General features: G+C 41.0%; 1 protein-coding gene across 3 annotated transcripts in view; it reads right to left on the bottom strand.

Moving 5' to 3' along the window:
• Positions 1-17,396, bottom strand: part of ralyl (RALY RNA binding protein like) — a 149,922-nt gene that overhangs the window by 113,280 nt on the left and 19,246 nt on the right. The gene's annotated exons all lie outside the window — the stretch shown is intronic.

The raw sequence follows: 17,396 nt of genomic DNA, 5'->3' as shown, positions 1-17,396 counted from the left end.
GGATGGATGGCAGGGTATTTACTCTATAGCTACATTAGCTATCGGAAAACATTCATAAATAAACTATTATTTTATTTAAAGTATATTGACCACACTGACCAAAGGCAGAAGTTGTTGATTCTCAATATGACACACATAGTGTGGCATGGTGCTTTCAGTTATTATTTTCTTACACACACACAATATGCCATCATATGTTTATTCAGTGTACATTCATTCTCCAAATCGCCTAACAGAGTGCAAGAGGATTATTTGGAGGCTCTCATCATATCAAAGCCAATAATATTTATGACAGGGCTGCAGGCAGCTTAGTGTTTACTGTTCCCCATCTCTCTGAGGAATGTGGGGAACTCTGGTCCTGGATGATCTCTCTCTCTCTCTCTCTCTCTCTCTCTCTCTCTCTCTCTCTCTCTCTCTCTCTCTCACACACACACACACACACACACACACACAACATGTTTACTTTCTGTCTATCTCGCACACACACACAAACAAACACCAGTGGTGTGCATCTAGACTTGCTGCAGCCTTTTCTTCAGCCTCCCCATCCAATGTTCTGTTCCTTCACAATGAGGCAATAACGTCAGAAGCATAAAAACATAATTTCCCCACGTAATACGATCCCATTGTGTTCAATGCCTATAGACAGTTTAATCTGTTAGCCAGCACTAAGCTATTCAGAAACTGGCATGCTACCACACTGTAGAAAATACCTTATAAGCCACGCTCCATTTGCAGGCTGTCAAAAGGGGTTCTGGCTCTCTCAAATTGAGCTTGCACAAAACCATTGACTTTTTATGAGATACTTAATGTGCTCTTGAATACCTGCTGCAAATCATTTTGTTACATTTAATTTATAGCATTGTACTGTTTGCTGCTTTTTGGCTATCCGCCCTTGCAGTTGAGGGTATGTGTGTACCATCTACTGTATGTTTCATCAATATGGTTATAGGGTTATATGCACTATCAATAGCCTCTGAATGCATATTATACAGGACTTATCATTATGTAGAGAGAATGAAATAATTGAATTGTTTAATTGACTTGTAAATACATGGGTTTGAGAGGGTGGAGTAAATATGTTATAGTCCTTCTACTAGCTTCAAACATGAACACTGGGTACAAATTACTTTCTGCCATAGATAGTTAGTTCCTATAAAGTCTAACATACTGAATCTGTTCAGCCTTCACTTCAATCTTCACTTTGCAAGAGGGTCTATGATTCCAATGTGTGTTTCTCCCCAGGAGTAACAAAGTGTCCTAAAGAGCACCAGGCCAATTAGGAATGTTTGTGTTGGTTGTGATGTGAAGGAGCCAACACGTTCATGAAGGAAGTCTTGTCACTGGGCAGCATCAAGAGAAGGCTGATTATGCAGCTGTATCCTTGTTCCTGATGAAGGCCAGATTGAAGCCCGGTAATGAATGTATTAACGACTAACACACGAGTCTCCGCTGAGCTTCATCATTCAGTATGCGGAAGACATGTAATGACTTTCTCCTGTAATTAATGACTCTCTCTGGAGCTTATTTATGAAAGGAGATTGTCTGTAACAGACAGAGGAGATGAATATGAGAAAGAGAGGGATGAAGTTCAAGTTTGGTGTGAAATGAAATAGCCCTTCAGAACATGATAAACAGGATAAAAACAAAACAAATGTTCTTCTTATTAGACTTCATGAATATATATATGAAAAGGGCCACAATGAAAAGTGACAGTTGTATCAGAGAAAGGTTTGAGACGAGGCAAGAATGTGAAATATGTCCCTAGATCTCTCTCTGAGTGTGCTGATGTCAGATAATTCAAAAGAGCACTATTGTACCACAAAGTTAAATACAAGTGAATGAGTAAGCAGTGCACTTATGAAAACATATTTTGGGCATTTAAAGCTTGCGATTTGGAGTACTAATACGATACTGATACATACTGAACAAAAATATAAATGCAACATGCAACAATTTCAACAACTTTACTGAGTTACAGTTCACATAAGGAAATCAGTCAATTGAAATATATTCATTAGGCCCTAATCTATAGACTTCAGATGACTGGGCATGGGCACCGCCATGGGTGGGCCTGGGAGGGCATACACCCACCCACTGTGGAGCCAGCCCCAGCCAATCAGAGTACGTTTTCCCCCACAAAAATTGCTTTATTACAGACAGAAATACTCCTCAGTTTCATCAGCTGTCTGGGTGGCTGGTCTCAGACGATCCCGTAGGTGAAGAAGCCGGATGTGGAGGTCCTGGGCTAGCGTGGTTACACATGTTCCGCTTTTGTGAGGCGGTTGGACGTACTGCCAAATTCTCTAAAACGATCTCGGAGCAGGCTTATCGTAGAGAAATTAACATTCAATTATCTGGAAACAGCTCTGGTGGACATTCCTGCAGTCAGGGTGCCAATTGCACTATCCCTCAAAACTTGAGACATCTGTGGCATTGTATTGTGTGACAAAACTGCACACTTTAGAGTGGGCTTTTATTGTCCCCAGCACAAGGTGCACCTTTGTAATGATCATGCTGTTTAATCAGCTCCTTGATATCCCACAACTGTCAGGTGGATGGATTATCTTGGCAAAGGACAAATGCTCTTTTATTTCAGATCATGAAACATGGGACCAACACTACATGTTGCATTTATATTTTTGTTCTCTATAAGTACTGATAAGTGAGTAGCGTACTGATATGGTATTGATAGTGGTGTTATAACACTTAACAAAAACATCGATGTGTGACAAGCACAAGATGGTCTTTTGTACCACCCAATCAGTAGGCTTAGTTTAACAAGAAGGCTGTTGTCTGCTCAATAACCGAAGATTGCCCTTCACTGTGGTCTGCATGATATATTCATGGAACATATTGTACCTTTACACCTCGTATGTGTCTTATACCAAACAACGGCAATATTTGACAATTATTGTAACTAGGGATGCACGATATATCGGTGAACATATCGGAATCGGCCGATATTAGCTAAAAATGTCAACATCGTTATTGGCCGATGTCTAGTTTAGCGTTGATGTGCAAAACCGATGTCAAAGCTGACATGCATACCTATATAACGTAGGTACATGCCATAATGACGACATGTAAAATGTTCCACTACACGTGCAACAAAGCATTCATAACCTAGCCCACAATGTCTGCTCTGTGGATTGAGCAGTCAACAAGTCGAGCAGTCATTCGAAAGAGTAAGAACATTTCAGCGAGACAACTCAACAGGCGAAATCCATTAAAGCCAAGATAATGGAATTCATTGCCCTTGCCAATCAACCGTTCTCGGTCATGGGTGATGTTGGCTTTCGCCGACTGGTCGAGCACCGGTACACACTACCAAGTGCGCTATTTTTCAGATGTTGCCCTTCTGGAGTTACACAGTAATAGTGTCACTGCTATTAGCTTCAAGACATACATACTATGGAACACCGTTTGGGTTTTGCGTGTCAAAAAATATACACTAGCACTGTCAAAGATGTACAAAAAAGTCTACAAACAAGCAAACACCGGACACGAACAATGTATTTACAATACCGCATTGGTAATAAAGCATCATTTGTTCGACCGCAACTTCTGGGGTAGCTAGCTAGCACCAATACAACCAGCCTGAAAACAATGACCAGTAGAAACTGCAGTCATTTTCATTATTCTTAGCAATGATTTAGGAATCTTTGTGAGTAAGTATTAGCTAGGTTGCCACTTGTTGTTCACCTATTGAAATTGAACTTCAGTTCATGACAATAAATTGCTAGCCAGCTACTTAACCCTGTTGCCCAAAGCTAACATTATAAGCAGCCAGCAAGCTTCATCTGGCTAGTGAGGGTCGACCGGACCGGGTTATGTGTTGTGAAGCCAGCCACAATAGTGCAACTTGCGGTTTGCCTTCAAAATCTAAATAAAAGTATGTAATTGACAGTGATGCAAATGAATACAAATAGTAGAATTATGCCATACTTTTATTTTGAAGGCTAAGCGCAAAGTCCACTATTGTGGTTAGCTTCACATAGATGGGTCCAACCACCATTAATCAAATAAGAACTGTCTTATAAATGAGGGTTATTTTAGATGACACCTAGATATATAGTTAGCTAGCTAACTATAGCTACTGAAACAGATTGTTGTTTTTATATGTTTTTGGGGAAGAACATTGTTTGCATCCATGCTTTTAAAAAAAAATGACCAGTACTGTAGGTGCGCGAGACAACTTTATCAGCATCATAGCATACGTATCGATGAATCGTTGTGACATATGAAATACGAGTGATAGTGTCATCAATGTGTAATAACGACGTAGAAAATGTATGTACGCGTTAAATTATTGTGACGTTCAGTCATATTCAGGTCCTGATTGGTCAACAAACTTATTTGACATGTCAAATAGTGTTATTTGACACGTCAAATAGTGTTAAATAGTATATTTTTTGACACGCAAAGACTCAAACGGCGTTCCATAGAAATCCTGGTTGAGAATGAAACGACTGAACAAATAAACAACGAAACAGCACAGCAAGTAAGTGAAAGAAATATGTTTTGATTATGTTTTACTGGTAATGGGGACATACGTAAATGCCAACAAAATAACTTTTTGGTCAGTGTGGTGTCTGTGTGTAAGCTTTATTTAACTAGGCAGTTAAGTCATTTAAGAACAAATTCTTATTTACAATGATGGCCTACCCCGGCCAAACCCGGATGACGCTGGGCCAATTGTGCGCCGCCCTATGGAACTCCCAATCACGGCCGGATGTGACACAGCCTGGATTCGAAACAGGGACTGTAGTGACACCTCTTGCAATGAGATGCCGTGCCTTAGACCGCTGCATCCATGTGTGTGTGTTAACAATTTAACTGTACTAGAATGCTTAAAAGGCCGCTACATTTTTTATATTGGTTATCGGTATAGGGCTTTTTGGCAAGGAAAATATCGGATATCGGTATCGGCCAAAAATGTAATATTGGAGCATCACTAATTGTAACATACCTCTCCCTGCATCATCAAATAATGTTTGTCTCTGATCGATGATGACAAAATTTCACCACAAAAAATATCCTCTTGATTCTACTGTGTTTGTTTTTTTAAAAAAGATGAGCTCTGTTGTCTTAGAACACCAATGTCCCTGGATACAGCCGCTGCTTAGTCGGAGGCAATAATTATTCTCGGAGGGTGAATCTCATAAAGCAGTCTCATTAGTCAATATATATCGATCCTTGCGGTGTAGAGGGGATACAAGTCTGGATGCTTCAATCTCAGAAGGACAGTGCTACAGTTGAAGTCTATGTGATCGATATGGGTATGGGTGTGTAATTGGTAGTGTTGCTGGCTTTTTACCTACTGTACAGTTTCGGTCAATACACTGTTTATTTATATATTTATCTGTAGGCTAGTGCTGTGGCACTCTGTTCGATCAATACACTACATGGAAAGGTGTATCGATGTTAGCATAAATAGGTTTTGACCTACCACACATATCTGCCAATATCCTGTAACACTACTAACTAGATCACCAACTTTCTGAAGGATAGTGGGGTTGCGGACTGCTTGGATAATAGGAGTAAAGTTGTATTATCATCATCATGTACAGTGTATGTCTGTGTAATGTAGATCTCTATGCCTACATCTGTGCTGTTTTATGCATGTGATGCAGCAGTGTGCTCAATATAGATATCGAGAGGTTAATCTCTCATATTGCCTGCCACAGTGCTTGCCTGTATCTGAGGAAGTGTTCAGGGGCTGTTAGCACGCTTTATATCACCCTTCCTGAGACTCCATCTGGCATGTCTGGAGGGCCAATGCCCTAGTCCCAGGGTGCCTTGCTCTATGCCACACGCCTTCTGTTTGAATGTCACTAGGTCAGTCCCAGAGCGTATCTTTGCTGCAGGCTGCCAGACTTTAAGATATGAAATATATATATATATCTGGGATAAAAAAATGGCTCATGAAAAATGGGACCAACACTTTACATGTTGCGTTTAAATTTTTGTTCAGTATATTGAAGCATCCAGACTTGTATCCCCTCTACACCGCAGGGATCGATATAAAAATGGGACCAACACTTTACATGTTGCGTTTAAATTTTTGTTCAGTGTGTGTATATATATATATATATATACACACTGCACAAAAATTTAAACGCAACATGTAAAGTGTTGGTCCCATTTTTCATGAGCCATTTTTTATCCCAGATATGTTCCATATGTACAAAAAGCTTATTCCTCTAAAATGTTGTCCACAAATTTGTTTACGTCGCTGTTAGTGTGCATATCACCTTTGTCAAAGATAATCCATCTACAAGACAGGTGTGGCATATCAAGAAGCTGATTAAACAGCATGATGATTTCACAGGTACACCTTGTGCTGGGAACAATAAAAGACCACTCTAAAATGTGCAGTTTTGTCACACAACAAAATACCACAGATGTCTCATGTTTTGAGGGAGCGTTCAATTGGCATGCTGACTGCATGAATGTCCACCAGAATTGTTGCCAGAGAATTTTAATGTTCATAAGCCACTTCCAATGTCGATTTAGAGAATTTGGCAGTACGCCCAACCGGCCTCACAATTACAGACCATGTGTAACTACGCCAGCCCAGGACCTCCACATCCGGCTTCTTCACCTGCAATGTCATCTGAGACCAGCCACCTGGACAGCTGATGAAACTGAGGAGAATTTCTGCCTGTAATGAAGCCCTTTTGTGGAGAAAAACTTATTCTGATTGGCTGGGCCTGGCTCCCCAGTGGGTGGGCCTCTCCCAGGCCCACCCATGGCTGGTCTCCCTGCCCAGTCATGTGAAATCCATAGATTAGGGCCTAATGAATTATTTCAATTGAATGATTCCCTTATATGAACCGTAACTCAGTAAAATCGTTGAAATTGTTGCATGTTGCATTTATAAACTTAGCAAAAAAATAAACGTCCTCTCACTGTCAACTGCGTTTATTTTCAGCTAACTTAACATGTGTAAATATATGTATGAACATAACAAGATTCAACAACTGAGACAAAAACTGACTAACAGAAATTGAATAACGTGTCCCTGAACAAAGGGGGGGGGGGGGGTCAAAATCAAAAGTAACAGTCAGTATCTGGTGTGGCCACCAGCTGCATTAAGTACTGCAGTGCATCTCCTCCTCATGGACTGCACCAGATTTGCCAGTTCTTGCTGTGAGATGCTACCCCACTCTTCCATAAAGGCACCTGCAAGTTCACGGACATTTTTGGGGGGAATGGCCCTAGCCTTCACCCTCCGATCCAACAGGTCCCAGTCATGCTCAATGGGATTGAGATCCGGGCTCTTCACGGGCCATGGCAGAACACTGACATTCCTGTCTTGCAGGAAATCATGCACAGAACGAGCAGTATGGCTGGTGGCATTGTCATCCTGTCAGGATGAGCCTGCAGGAAGGGTACCACATGAGGGAGGAGGATGTCTTCCCTGTAACGCACAGTGTTGAGATTGCCTGCAATGACAACAAGCTCAGTCCGATGATGCTGTGACACACCGCCCCAGACCATGACGTACCATCCACCTCCAAATCGATCCCGCTCCAGAGTACTGGCCTTGGTGTAACGCTCATTCCTTCAATGATAAACCATCACCCCTGGTGAGACAAAACCGCGACTCGTAAAAGAAGTGCACTTTTTGCCAGTCCTGTCAGGTCCAGCGACGGTGGGTTTGTGCCCATAGGCGACGTTGTTGCCGGTGATGTCTGGTGAGGACCTGCCTTACAACAGGCTTCCAAGCCCTCAGTCCAGCCTCCCTCAGCCTATTGCAGACAGTCTGAGCACTGATGGAGGGATTGTGTGTTCCTGGTGTAACTCTGACAGTTGTTGTTGACATCCTGTACCTGTCCCGCAGGTGTGATGTTCGGATGTACCGATCCTGTGCAGGTGTTGTTACACGTGGTCTGCCACTGCGAGGACGATCAGTTGTCCGCCCTGTCTCTCTGTAGCGCTGTCTTAGGCGTCTCACGGACATTGCAATTTATTGCCCTGGCCACATCTGCAGTCCTCATGCCTCCTTGCCGCATGCCTAAGGCACGTTCACGCAGATGAGCAGGGACCCTGGGCATCTTTCTTTTGGTGTTTTTCAGAGTCAGTAGAAAGGCCTCTTTAGTGTCCTAAGTGTTCATAACTGTGACCTTAATTGCCTACCGTCCATAAGCTGTTAGGGTCTTAACGACTGTTTCACAGGTGCATGTTCATTAACTGTTTATGGTTTATTGAACAAGCATGGGAAACCGTGTTTAAACCCTTTACAATGAAGATCTGTGAAGTTATTTGGATTTTTACAAATTATCTTTGAGGAGGGTCTTGAAAAAGGGATGTTTCTTTTTTTGCTGTTTATTTTTGTTCAGTATAATATAGCAAAGCACACGTTTTCTAACACACACACATTTTGGGGTATATTTGGTACTTAGGCACGGTTTCTAAGTAAGGCCCCCAGGTGACCACTTACGTGCGTCAGTCAGTGCAGTGAACGGCGAAGCCTCCCTTCCTCTTCCCTCCTACTCCTAAAGGTCTGCTTTATGTGGCTAACCTTCCAGTGTTATGTCTAAAACCCAGCAACGTCAATCTCCCCCTGCTTAATAAATCACTCTCAACTCAATCAGCACTCTGGAGTCTAAAAATAAACATGTTGTGAGTTTTGCCTCACATCCAGTACAGAGGCTGCTGAAGCAGATTTCTGTCAACAGGATTGTACTGACTAGAGATACACACCATGATACTCTGTCTGACCATAGAGTTAGGAATTAGAATACTAGAATTTACATGAACCTTCTAAAGGTCAGCCATTTTGGTCAGGGAATTGGTCAACCATGGTTTGCCAGTGCTGTGATAAGATAGTGTAAAATAATGAATTTTAATAGAAACTCTTATCCAGAGCGACTTACATGAGCAATTAGGGTTAAGTGCTTTGCTCAAGTGCACATCGACAGATTTTTCATCTAGTTATCTAAGTGATTCAAACCAGCAACCTTTCAGTTACTGGCCTAATGTGCTTACCCGCTAGGCTATCTTCCCTTTATGTTTGTTAGCTGGCTAGCCAGCCAGGGAATCTCCTTGATGGACAAATGGAGAAAGAAATTGGCACAAAGTCAAGTCAGCTACGGAGCTAGTCAAGGCTGCAGTCACAGCTAAGCTACAGCTCTATCTGGAATAGGGAGTTAAAGCTTGAGGGGCACCCAATGCATGAGGCAGGTCATCCCATGGGCCAGAGAGCCCAAGTACACACACATTCAGTACACACTCATTCAGTACACACGCACGCACGTACACCGCTGCCTACATTTTATTCCCTATATGGTTTTTAAATGAGCCCATTACTTTCAATCAATATGATATTTCAACGTTATGGGCTCTTGATTGACAGGTCCACCTTCACTAAGGTCCGCCAGTCGACACTTCTGATCTGAGAGATCAACAGGGTTCAAACCACTCAGTCACTCCAATTCAACATGGAGCCTGCCTTCAGAGCATCACAGCACATTACAATGAGTGGCTCCACAAAGACTTGTGATCCACTCGACCACTCCTCATTAAGACTGACAAGAGCAGGAAGTCAAAGACAGTGGAAGAGGCATTTAAATACGAAGACGGACAGCTAAAATATACATGGTGTACCTAAAATTAGCTTTCTATTTTAATGCATGTTGGCTTTAAGGTTGTGCCTATTTACTCATGGTGCTTCATTTGCCATTGGACTAAGTGTCACTCATTATCATCATGCTTGTGGGATTTAACAGTTGAGCAAAAAAATAAAGACTTTCAGTTTGCAGATTTTTTGGTTGATAATTATTACCTACTTTAAGTGCTGTCTAAAAATAGCAATTCAAACCAGCATCTTCTGGTTGATGGCCTAATGCACTTAACCACTAGGCTATCTGCACTGCATGTTTGTTAGTTAGCCAGCCAACCAGTTTTAGAGGAAGGATTCCATACATATTTCAAATTAACTGCCAATATGCCAACATTCCAAACAATGCATACACTGGCTAAAATCAGTTAATGAAAGACAAATTGTAAATGCAACAGGTACTGATATTGTATCATATAATAGCACTTATAGCTTTGGAAGAAAACAAAACATTTAGACATTTATGGTCTGTTCACATATATTTTAGAGGCTATTTATACAGAAAATATTTGATTAAACCCGTTCAAACTTTATTTATAATTGTATTTTAGGTTGAAAATAATTATATTACACAATTTATGATAAATCACATGCCTTACTTTTATTTTCCTGCATAAGAAAAATCAGGATTATGCCTCCACTGCCATTCATTCCAATTAGACTGGTTTGGATTTCTCCCTGACTAATACGGCTGCCATTTTCACCCATTCTGGAACTTTGAGGGTTTATGACATAGATGCGGTAAAGGGGTCAACGGAACGCAGACCATTACCATGACCAGATTGGCACACACTCAACAAATCTGTTCTAACAAAGTGTATATTCGTCAAATACGTCATGATTTATGTATTGTAACGGGCCCACAATGTGGGTACTTAAGTCCAATTTGGATATATTTGGCTGTTTTCGCTGCATAAGATTTAGAAGTTGTCCCTTTCCAGGTTTAGAAGAAGTGACTGCTAAATGCTAACTCCTGTTTGTACAAGCTGGTTATCATAGCTAGCATACAGAACTCAGTGGTGGTAGTCAACGTTGTTTTTAACTGTAATGCAGTTGATTAGTGACGATGACATTAATGTGTTGTGGTTGACATCCATACAAGCATTATACTCAGATTTCTACCTCAACGTAGTGTGAAATCAACATCATGATGATGCAGAAACCATTTCAAATGCTTGTGCAACATTAAATGATGATTCATTTACATTTAGAAGCTGATATACACTACAGTGCATTCAGAAAGTATTCAGACCCCTACACTTTTTCCACATTTTGTTAAGTTACAGCCTTATTCTAAAATGTATTCAATTATTTATTTTCCTCATCAATCTACATGCAATACACCATAATGACAAAGCGAAAAAAGGTTGGTAAATTGTTTTGCACATTTATTAAAAATAAAAAACAGAAATACCTTATTTACATAAGTATTCAGACCCTTTGCTATGAGACTCGAAATTGAGATCTTACAGTTGACAATGCATGTCAGAGCAAAAACCAAGCCATGAGGTCAATGGAATTGTCCGTAGAGCTCCGAGACAGGACTGTGTCTAGGCACAGACCTGGGGAAGGGTACCAAAATATTTCTGCAGCATTGAAGGTCCCACACAGTGGCCTCCATCATTCTTAAACTGAAGACATTTGGAACCACCAAGATTCTTCCTCGAGCTGGCCGCCTGGCCAAACTGAGTAATCGGGGGAGAAGGGCCTTTGTTAGGGAGGTGACCAAGAACCCGATGGTAACTCTGACAGAGCTCCACAGTTCCTCTGAGGAGATGGGAGAACTTTCTAGAAGGACAACCATCTCTGCTGCACTCAACCAGACGAAAGGACTCTCAGACCATGAGAAACAAGATTCTCTGATCTGATGAAACCTAGATTGGCCTCTTTGGCCTGAATGCCAATCGTCACGTGTAGAAGAAACCTGGCACCATCCCTACGGTGAAGCATGGTGGTGGCAGCATCATGCAGTGGGGATGTTTTTCAGTGGCAGGGACTGGGAGACTAGTCAGGTTTGCGGGAAAGATGAACGGAGCAAAGTACAGAAAGATCCTTGATGAAAACCTGCTCTAGCGCACTCAGGACCTCAGACTGGGGCAAAGGTTCACCTTCCAACAGGACAAAAACCCTAAGCACACAGCCAAGACAACGCAGGAGTGGCTTCGGGTCAAGTCTCTGAATGTCCTTGAGTGGCCCAACCAGAGCCCGGACTTGAACCCGATTGAATATCTCTGAAGAGACATGAAAATAGCTGTGCAGCGACACTCCCCATCCAATCTGACAGAGCTTGAGAGGATCTGCAGAGATGAATGGGAGAAACTCCCCAAATTCAGGTGTGCCAAGCTTGTAGCATCACACCCAAGAAGACTCAAGGCTGTAATCGATGCCAAAGGTGCTTCAACAAAGTACTGAGTAAAAGGGTCTGAATACTTATGTAAAATGTTCAAACATTTCTAAAAAACTCTCTGTGTTTTGTCATTATGAGTTATTGTGTGTAGATTGATGAGGGAAAAAAATATTTATTACATTTTAGAACAAGGCTGTAATGTAACAAAATGTGGAAAAAGTGAAGGGATCTGAATACTTTCTGAATGCACTGTACATCCTCTTATTCTATACAGCGCTTTACTGGATAAATAAAAAAGTCTGGGCTGTCTGTCAGTATCAACATGCCACTCAGGAGATGCTATGACCCCCGAATCCAGCTGTATCTCTTCCACACAATCCTCTCTGCTTTCAAAACATCCTTTCATCATTAAGAACCATTCCACCTCATTTTATATTGACACGTCTGAGGTAAATAGATTCCCACGACATTGTTTTCAATGAAGAAAGACAGTCATTTTACTATCAAAGCTTTCTCTCCACACCTCGATTCCTCTACCTTGATCATTCAAACACAGCAGTGAATATTTTGTGTTTTGTGTGGACCCCAGGAAGAGTAGCTGCTGCTTCTTCAGCAGCTAATAGAGATTGTAATAAAAATTATAAATCATAAATATGGATTCCTCTGACTCGTGTTTCACCCCAAAACTAGTCCATCCCTTTGTCACCCTTTCTTTTTTTGTCCACACAAGCTTTTAAAATATTATCAATGGAATTCATGGTGCCAGGTCACTACTCTGTGCGACCCCATTGAGCTGATGTGGTATGACCCGTTCTACTTATCTGGGCCTTCAAACATCATTCTTGGCTTCATCCTGTTTGTTTATTATAAACCCATCCTCTCAAAGGGGGCTGTGAATCTCCTTGATGGCCAAATGGAGAAAAAAAAACTTGGCACAGAGTCAAGTCAGCTACGGAGCTAGTCAAGGCTGCAGTCACAGCTAAGCTACAGCTCTACGTGGAATAGGGGGTTAAAGCTTGAGGGGCGCTCAATGCATGAGGCAGGTCATCCCATTGGCCAGAGAGCCCAAATGCACACACATTCATTACACACACATTCAGTACACACGCACGCACATACACAACTGCCTCCATTTTGGTTTTAAAATGAGCCCATTACTTTCAATCAATATGATATTTCAACGTTACGGGCTCTTGATTGTCAGGTCCACCTTCACTAAGGTCCGCCAGTCGACACTTCTGATCTGAGAGATCAATAAGGTTCAAACTACTCAGTCACTCCAATTCAACATGGAGCCTGTCTCCCTCTGTTCAGAGCATCACAGTACATTACCCTGTGTGGCTCCACAAAGACATGTGATCCACTCGACCACTCCTCATTAAGACTGACAAGGGCAGGAAGTCAAAGACAGCGGAAAAGGCATTTAAATATGAAGACGGACAGCCAAAATATACATGGTGTACCTATAATTAGCTTTCTATTTTGATGCATCTTGGCTTTAAGGTTGTGCCTATTTACTCATGTTGCTTCATTTGCCATTGGGTTAACAGTGTCACTCATTATCATCATTCTTGTGACGTCTGACAGTTGAGCAACAACAAAAAAAGACTTTCAGTTTACTGATTATATTAAGGTTGATAATTGTCAACTACTTGAAGTGCTGTCTAGTTTTGTATCTAAAAATAACAAAGGCTACACACAATAGTAAGTATGATCTAAAACACCCACCTTAACAATACAAACAGCTCTAGTACATACAGTATGTTGTGCCTAATACAGTTTTAGTCTAGATATAAAACCTTGACCTATACCGTCGTTGTCTGATGAAAACCTAATCTCCAAAGCAGAAACTTTTAAAGGTGCAACATGCAGAAATCGCTGCCGCCATTTTCTGGTTGCTAGAATTCAAATAGTTTCCCTAATTTCAGTTTGAGACAAAACAAGCAGTCTTTGTGTAGAGAATTACTGTACCATTGAATGCTGTGTAATATATTTTCCACAACGCAAAATATTGTATTTTCAGCAGTTTGAAGCTGGTGTTCAAAACCAAAAGTAAAAGAAATAGCGCACATAGAACAGATCTAGCGCTTCTTAGACTTGCTTTCAATGAGAATGACAGATCTATAGACAAAAATGTCTATGTGAATTTGGTGGGGTCGCTCAAAAAGTTACATATTGCATATTTAATGAACATACAATTATTAAACTTTAGAAGCTATTTTGAATACATGTTTTTGGTCCTAGAGTCATGAAATGTTCAGAGTACATTGAGAGGAGTTACCGTTTTCAATAAATGTCAAAAAATATTACATTGGCAAAAATGTAGTTACGAGATTTTGATCAGACAGCGACAATACAGTACTTCCAAGCAGCTGCAGACAGTACCTGCAAAACAGAAGATACATTGTAGTTGGAGGGTTCTTTAGATGGTGGAGGATGAATGGCTATGTAAACAAACACTGGATGGAGACTGATTACTCTTTTGCAGATTTAATGATGAATTGACCACCGTTAGACCCATGCATTAACTCCACTACTTCCTGTTCTTCCTAAAGCAATTAACAATATCTGACCAGCCTGAATACAGTAGATTAGTTACTAGGTAGATAATTAATGAATATTACAATTCACAACAACTGATTTTCCACATTTTAGAACTGTATAACAGTGACTTTCTCATAAAATAGCCCCACACCATTTATCCTCAGTTTGTATTTAGGTTGGTCTTGAATTAAATCTGATCTAAAGTCAACGTTTTCAGTCTGAATCTCCTAACACACACACACACACACAACAAACCTCTACTCTGCTCTGTGACACTTGATGCTATCACCACGTAGAAGGCGGATGCTCACAAAGGCCTTTCAATAGAAGCCACCTTTGCCTTAAATCTCTGCGCTTACGGAGCTAAAAGCTTACATGTCAGCGTCACACGCTGGCAAGATTGGACCCTCGACAAGGAGGAGAGAAAAAGGGTCACTCATTTCTCTCCTCCTTATCGAAGGTCCCAATCCAAAGCAGAGGTATCGGATGATATTGGAAAGGAGATGAGGGAATGAGTGAGAGAAGCATTGATAGAAATAAACAGCAGCGTGACAGAGAATAAAGGAAAAGAAGAGCATTCTGAGAAAAGGTACTGAATAAAGCAAGAGAGGTAGAGAGTGAAATATGGTGAGATCGTGAGCATAGAGCTAGACAGAGGGAAACAGCTAGTGATAACAAGAGGAAAAATGTGGCTTGTGCGACCCTATTTCTCTCAGGTTATTTACGCTGTATTGGAGGTGTCTAACATTTCATACGTCATCACAATCACTATACCTCTCTGTCTGCGTAATTATAAAAGGTTGCTGCTATTCTCACATGGTTAGCCAAGCTGCTTCCATTTGTTTGTCTGCTTATGTGGGAATAGATAGTGTTATTAGAGTGGGGTCTGTTCCTGCTTCGCCCATCTGCAACAACAGCTGGTGAGGCTCACAGAGAAAAGGAGAAAAGGAAATTTAGAAAAAAAATGAAGATTGATGTTAGAGAAAAGCCCAGAGGCATTTGTTCCTGTGATTTTCTGACAAGGCCATCTTCCTTTTTTGAGAAAATAAATGGGAGAATGAATGTAGCTATTCTAAAACACTGTGACAATGTTAAAGCTTTAATAACCCATTTACCACAATGTATTAAAGATGAACTATGCAGAAATGTCTCCACCATTTCCTGGTTGCTAAAATCCGACTAGTTCACCTATTTTCAGTTTATGTGACAAAACAAGCAAGTATAGTGTAGCAAATCATTGTACCATCTAAACTGCTGTAAAATATATTTTCCATAATCAAAAATATTGTATTTTCAGATTTTTGAAGCTGTTGTACAAAACCGAAAGTAAAAGATGCAAAAACAAAATGTACGCATGGGAAGCATATAAATAGTGCAAAAAGAACAGGTCTACTGCTTTATGTTTCCTTAATAATTTATTCCCTATTGCTTTCATGTGTACTGTAATATTTGCATTGTGTTTGTTTGTTTCTTCAGTATTGTTAGTGTCTTTGTTATTCAATACATACATTCAAATGTTCCCATGAGAACACTGCAAAACTTCCTGACAATGCAAACATTCTTCAGTGGAGAGAGAAGCAGAGGCAAAAGATGTCTGTGATTCAGAGTGTTCTGTGATTTACATAAGGACAAACCAAGCATGAGAAGGCTGCTTCTTTCTCTCACACCCCTACTCTTGTCCTACTGCTAGCTAACATGCTAATCCACACCTGATCAAATTGCTAATCTCTAACGAGGTCAAATAGCATCATTAGAGATTACCAACATAGTTAACCCTTTCAGAACCTGTCCCTCACTCCCTGCACATGGAGTCCTCTCTGACAGAATGTTTCTCAACACATTCACTCAGGATTCTGTCAATGTGAGAGTCAAATCAAATCAAATTTGATTGGTTACATACACACATTTAGCAGATGTTATTGCGGGTGTAGCGAAACGCTTGTGTTGCTAGCTCAAAGTGCAGTAGAATTTAACAATTCACAACAATACACACATCTAAAAGTAAAAGAATGGAATTAAGATATATATAAATATTAGGATGAGCAATGTCTGAGTGGCGTTGACTAAAATACAGTATATACAGTGCCTTCAGAAAGCATTCAGACCCCTTGACTTTTTCCACATTTGGTTACATTACAGCCTTCTTCTAAAATAGATTAAATCATTTTTCCCCTCATCAATTTACACACAATAACCCATAATGACAAAGCAAAACAGGTTTTTAGAAATTTCTGCAAATGTATGAAAAAATGGATATATCAAATTTACATAAGTATTCAGACCCTTTACTCAGTACGCTGTTGAAGCACCGTTGGCAGCGATTACAAAATTGAGTATTCTTGGGTATGACACTACAAGCTTGCCACACCTGTATTTGGGGACATTCTCACATTCTTCTCTGCAGATCTTCTCAAGCTCTGTCTGGTTGGATGGGGAGCGTTGCTGCACAGCGATTTTCCAGAGATGTTCGATCGGGTTCAAGTCTGGGCTCTGGCTGGCCACTCAAGGAAATTCAGAGACTTGTCCTGAAGCCACTCCTGCGTTGTCTTGGCTGTGTGCTTAGGGTCGTTGTCCTGTTTGGAAGGTGAACCTTCACCCCAGTCTGAGGTCCTGAGCGCTCTGGAGCAGGTTTTCATCAAAGATCTCACCGTACATTGATCCGTTCATCTTTGCTTCGATCCTGACTAGTCTCCCAGTCCCTGCCATTGAAAAACATCCCAACAGCATGATGCTGCCACCGACATGCTTCACTGTATTGATGGTGCCAGGTTTCCTCCACACGTGACGCTTGGCATTTAGGCCAAAGCGTTCAATCTTGGATTCATCAGACCAGAGAATCTTGTTTCTCAGGGTCTGAGAGTCTTTAGGTACCTTTTG

Source organism: Salmo salar, chromosome ssa29 (assembly GCF_905237065.1).
Source record: "Salmo salar chromosome ssa29, Ssal_v3.1, whole genome shotgun sequence".
NCBI lineage: Eukaryota > Metazoa > Chordata > Actinopteri > Salmoniformes > Salmonidae > Salmo > Salmo salar.
Note: the sequence above shows the minus strand (reverse complement) of the source record. Positions and strands in the feature narration are given on the sequence as shown.